At 39.1% G+C, this 6010-nt stretch overlaps 1 protein-coding gene across 4 annotated transcripts in view; it reads right to left on the bottom strand.

Annotated features, from left to right (window-relative positions):
* LOC106867755 (chitin synthase chs-1) overlaps window positions 1–6010 on the bottom strand; it is a 40635-nt gene that overhangs the window by 27185 nt on the left and 7440 nt on the right. The window contains exon 1 of one of the 4 annotated variants that reach the window (XM_014912723.2): window positions 3403–3475. The exons of the other annotated variants lie outside the window; for them this stretch is intronic. The gene's annotated coding sequence lies outside the window, so the exon portion shown is untranslated. Of the gene's footprint in view, window positions 1–3402; window positions 3476–6010 lie in introns of those variants that run through there. 4 annotated transcript variants of the gene reach the window in all.

The raw sequence follows: 6010 nt of genomic DNA, 5'->3' as shown, positions 1-6010 counted from the left end.
CTGTGCTGACACCAAACGAATACAAAAATTGTCACGATAGGGTAGAATAGTATTTACATTAGAAAATATGTAAACGCTAGAAAATCGGAACTCCTGCTTACTGGTATGAACATCATCTTGAGCCAGTCGCTGAAGGTAAAAATATCACTTTCCTTTGAGATTTTCTAGTCAACCCTGACAGAACGATCCAGGCTAATCGACCAGCCACGATTATTAAAGACAGGGAAGAAAATACTTGTAGACTAAGAGATGTGAAAAAACCTGGATCTGCCCCATAATAAAAACTGATGGGAACACAAACCACCTCCAGTGTTTGAAAATGATCACATCTCACTCCTCTGGAATTTCGCCGTTTAAACTGACAGAAAGATAGATGCGAATAGGCCAGACATTATATTGAAAGACGATATTATTATTATTAATAATAATAATAATGCCTCAAGGATGCCTTGAATGGGAACTTGGCATCAAATTTTCTACTTATAACCGGTTTACCACTGATGTGGAAGCTTATGACCGGTGTCATGGCGGAAAGTAACAATCTACTTCCAGAAGAACAGAAAGGATGCAGGAAAATGCTTAATGAAAGTATGAAACATTGGAATACTGAAATGATCGGAGGAAAACAAAAACTCGGAAAAGTGAACATCAGACATGGGATATTCCAAGGTGATAGCTTATCTCCATTACTATTCGTAATGGCCATGATAATGTTCGCTATGATACTACGAAAAGTTAAAGTTGCTTATAATTTGGGAAAAGGAAATGGTTAGATAAATCATCTCCTTTTTATGGGTGATATAACGATTTATGCGAAAAATGAGAAACGACTTGAGAGTCTTCTATATACTATCCGCATTTTATCAAATAACGTTATTATGGAATTTGGAATATTGAAAATGAAACGAGAAAGATTTGGAAGCAATCAGGGAATTGAAATGCCAAATGAGTAACCAAGGTGCTGAGAAAGGACTGTGGTGTAATTACTTGGGAAAACTGGAAGCAGACGAGATAAAAAATGAAGAAATTACCAGTAGGAAGTACACAAGGAGGGTTAGAAAATTTTTGCAGCCAAAGTTGAATTTCAAAAATCCTATTGAAGTAATAGATTCAAGATAAGTATCCTTAATCAGATAAGGGGTCGGAATTATAGACTGGACCAGAAACGATATAAAGAAACTTGACAGAAAATCTAGGAAGTTGTTGATGATGTATGGAGCCAACCGTCTGAAAGCTGATATCAACCGGTTGTACTTGAGGAGAGATCAGAGTGGAAGAGGCTTGATAGCAGTTGAAGAAAAATGTGTAAAGATAGAAAGAAAAAGTCTCGAAGAGTGTTTGAAGAGCAGCAGAGAAAAACTACTAAAGACAGTTAATAAAGATCAGGTGATGGAGTGCGTAATAGGAGAAAAGGAGAAGAATGAAATACAAAGAGAGTACGTCAGACAGATCGAAGAGAAACCTCTGCATGGACAATTTTGGAGAGTCACTGAAGACGCATGCGGAACAAAATCCTGGACTTGGTTAAAAAAGTGCAATTAAAAAAAAAAAACAAACAGAAAGAGAGAGCCTAAACTGTTGCAATCCAAGATCAAGCGATAAAAACAAATAAGTTGAGAAAAAATATATATGGAGAGAATGTGTTAGGATAATGTAGAGTCTGTGGAACTTGGAACGAGGCAGTGATACACATTGTGACGGAATGCCGGAAGTTTGGCACAGGAGGAATATAAGAAATGGAAGCATGACCAGGTTGCAAAAGTTATACACTGGAAACTGAACCAGAAATGGGGATTTGAAGCTGGAAACACTTGGCAGAGTCATCGAGTCGAAAGAGTCCTGGAGTCGGAGAAATAGATTTTGTGGGACTTTCCCGTTCAAACGGACAAGAAGTTAAAAAATAATAGGCCTGCTATAACGATTATAGATCAGGAAAAGCGAAGCTGCTTACTTCTCGAGCCGTCATGTCCGTTTGATTGCAGAATCGTAAAAAACGAGGAAGTAAAACAAGAAAATACAATCGATTAAAGTTTGAAATAGGAAGAATTTGGGGTAAAGGTCGTGCCTATAATAATTGGTTCGTTGGGATCAGAAAGCAAAGATATAGACAGATGGTTGAAGGAGACTGAAATAAAATACCCGGTAGAACTCCTACAGGAAGTCTGTCTCTTAGGGACAGCAAGGATTATCAGGAGGGTTCTAAGCACTTGAAAGACCGCTGAAAACTTGTGGATGCCTAAGGTTACAGGTAGCAGCCCGCTACCCAGATAAGTCCTACCAGGAATAAGACCAAACCTGAGCTAAACCAAACTAATAATAATAACAATGATGCTTTTAATATGTATTTATATCTCTGTTAGAATGCGCAGATTTTATCAGATAAGCTGACGTCATTGTTTGTATCTTATCAAATGTGACTGGTGTTACTTATTTCGTTCTATAAGATATGAAAGAATTTACTAAAAAAATATTGATAAATCTATTTTGGTTCACTGCGATTTGTATTGGTTCGACATTTTTGCAGCTTTAACATTTCAATTTCAGATAAAGTACGTCGGCTCTTATCATGTAACTAACTACATACATAAAATACATACACATACATTTATACATACAAACGCGTGCACACATATACACATACACACGTATAAGTGCGTGCGCGCACATGTGTATAAATGTGCGTGCGTGTGTGTGTGTGTATATATATATATATATATATATATATATACACACAAACACATATCGTCAGGGTATCATGTATCCGAAAAAGAAGCATATTCTAAAGTATAGAACAGTTAAGTATATGTCCGATCCTAGTGACGAATGGTTTCGTATCCATAAAACGCTTAGCTCTATGGACGACTCACCAGACGAACGGCGAAGGCCATATTGCTCTTCAAACTGTGGAGGTAGAATTCTATTACGGTCAGTTAGTAAACAAGGAATAAACAATCCGGGTTGGTAATGGCGGGTTATCTCTTTTGGATCAGTTCAGTTGGCTGTCCATATGGGTGAAAATGGCGAACGGGGAACTCTATCCTTATGTTGCTTTTAGTTCGTAAGGCATTCCTCAATGGCATCGACCTCCGCTACTTCCACTCTTTTCGTTTCTACATTCAGAGTTCTGTAAGAAATTATTTTCCTTTCTGCACTTTCCATCGCTTCTACCGGGGGTATCAGCCTGAGGCAGTCTCCCTCTTTTAAAAAAAATCCTTAGTACTTTTTAAAATCTTTTTCCTTTAACGTCAATTCCTTCAATTGCAGAACGTCGGCTGGCGTAACTGCCAGCTTCCATATCTTTACGTCAAAATGGGGACGAAATAAACAAAGTCAACAATAATTAACAAATCTCAAAATTCCAACAAATAACAGTTTCAAAAAATTTAAATTGCAACAACTCACCGCTCTCAACAACAACGTTATCGCCAGACTAAATCAACAACTCAAAAATTCTCTACTCGACCCTTCCGCTCTAGCTATCACATCCACTATTTATACGTATTGGACTAGCCTACTTATCGTCTGGGGGCATCCACACATTTTTTCTTTATTCGGCACTTACGGCCACAACACAGAGGGGGACACTACAAGGACAGACACAACATTACAATGGGGATATAAAACATAAAACGAATGACAATGAGATGTTATACAATGAAGAAATGAAATGGCTGCACGGGCCCCATTCCCATGCGGTACCATTTGAACGTTTATAGACACTGTTTCTTTTTACCATCGTTCACTTTTTCTATTGTTTTTTCTTAATTATTTGTTTTCTTCCTCTCTTTTTTGTTTATAACTCAAAACACTTTTTTTCCTTCTCTTTTGTTCCTTTTTTTTTCCGAACAATTTCACTCTTTTTTTTTTCTTTTTAATATCTCATAAAAGGCTCCAAGTCCTTGAGTTCGATTACTGGTGGCAGCTTGTCGAACTCCACCGCTACTCCGGGCAGGTCAATTTTTTCTCTGCACATGTCTTTTAGCTTTCTGTATGTGTCCTTATCGACTACAATGGCCTTCACATTTTCAGAGTAGACATCTGTGGGTAACTTTACTCTTATAATTAAATTTTACAATTTTTTTCTCCGTCTCCTTCCTTGTTCTTTGAATATGTCACAAAATTCCATTTGTTTTTTCCTCTTCTTGTTTTTTTCTTTTCTTCTTCCACTAGTGGTGTCTTTCCCTCTTCAACTCCAAACAATTTCTCTATTTCACCCTTGCACAGTTGCACTCCCGAATCTTTTTCCTTCGCTGGGACAACCGGCGTCATTAGCACTGTTTCCTCCTTCTGTAAATCCACCTTTTTAATTGCCTTCTCTCTTTCTTTCTCCATCACCTCTTCGTCTGTCTTCCTTCTGGTCACAGCTTTCTTTTCCACCTCTTCTTTCTTCTTTTTCTGGTTCTCTGGTGGCGAGTTCGTTCTTCCACTTCTCCTTTTTCTTTCAACTACCGTGAATCCCTCCTCCGTTGTATTTTCTTCCATCTCTACCTGTACTACCTGTCGGTTCTCTCTGTGGGCATCTCGCCTTCATGTGGCCTTTCTCACCACATGCAAAACATATAGGCGGCCTGCTCTCCACTTTCACTCTCAATCTTAGGTCGTCGGGCAGCACTATCTCCTCATCGATTCTATTTAAATCTTCCACTGTTGCCTGGATAGTGAGTTCAATTCCATATCCCCAGTAATCAACACTTTGTGTTCTTGTGGCTTTCAATATCTTGGCCTCTTCCTTCGTATTGAACATTATTGCTGTCATCAGCCATGTTTCTTCTAGCTCTGGGGGTACTTTGCCTACTCGCACTCTGGCCACACGTTTGCTACAGTACGACGGCAACAGCACCCATTCTTCCGATCGTATAGCCTACGTGGAGTTCTTAATTGCTTCTACTTCTATTCCAAAGCGTACCTCCACGGTGGCATACATTTTTCCTCTTGTTACAAATTTTGTTTGTTTCCTGATACTTTTCAGGCATTCCTCAATCTCCTCCACTGTCGCGAGCTCTATCTTTCTTATTGCGATTTTCATGGTTTTAAATACCACAGTTCTTTTTCTTACTCCGCTTATCAGCTCCGCAGGTGGTGTCAACTTTCGCCAGCAACCTCTCACATTCTTTCATTTTCTTCGGTTCCACCTTCATTTCAATTGTTTCCAGTTTTCCTTCCTCTATTCATCTTTCAGTTGCGGCCGCATAACTCAGGCCACCCACCGGCGCTTTCTCCATTTTCCCACAATGGGAAGAGAGAAAAACCAACGAACAATGTCAACAATCAACAGCAAAAATTAACAATCAATTTTTCAACAAAAAATATTCAACGTTGCAACTCACTTCGTAAACTCTTCGTTATCGACAACTCAACCCAAATTCCAAAACTGCTAGTCAACATTTTTTCTTTATTCGGCACTTACGGCCACAACACAGAGGGGGAGGGGGACATCCACACAACAGTGTCCCAAAGATAAGGTCGCCCGGAAATAATATTAAAAAATATATAATTTACTACAAGAAATAACTCAACTTTTAGATCTACAAAATTGCTACTGTCACCATCAATTTCTCTCTCTCTATTATTTACCACACGCTTTATCATTCACTCACTTACTCTCTCTCTCTCTCTCTCTCTCTGTATTATCTCTCACTTCATCTTCTAATGTTTGCTTTCATTTGATCACATCGATTGTGCACAAATCCTGTTTGCTAATTGTGTAAAAAATGATCAAACTTTAAACCTCTGTAACATTTTTCTGAAATTTTCCTGGAATGTTGGCACTCCGTCGCTTACGACGCCGAGGGTTCCAGTTGATCCGATCAACGGAACAGCCTGCTCGTGAAATTAACGTGCAAGTGGCTGAGCACTCCACAGACACGTGTACCCTTAACGTAGTTCTCGGGGATATTCAGCGTGACACAGTGTGACAAGGTTGGTCCCTTCGAAATACAGGCACAACAGAAACAGGAAGTAAGAGCGAGAGAAAGTTGTGATGAAAGAGTACAGCAGGGTTCGCCCCCCC

This window comes from Octopus bimaculoides, chromosome 22 (genome assembly GCF_001194135.2).
Source record: "Octopus bimaculoides isolate UCB-OBI-ISO-001 chromosome 22, ASM119413v2, whole genome shotgun sequence".
NCBI lineage: Eukaryota > Metazoa > Mollusca > Cephalopoda > Octopoda > Octopodidae > Octopus > Octopus bimaculoides.
Note: the sequence above shows the minus strand (reverse complement) of the source record. Positions and strands in the feature narration are given on the sequence as shown.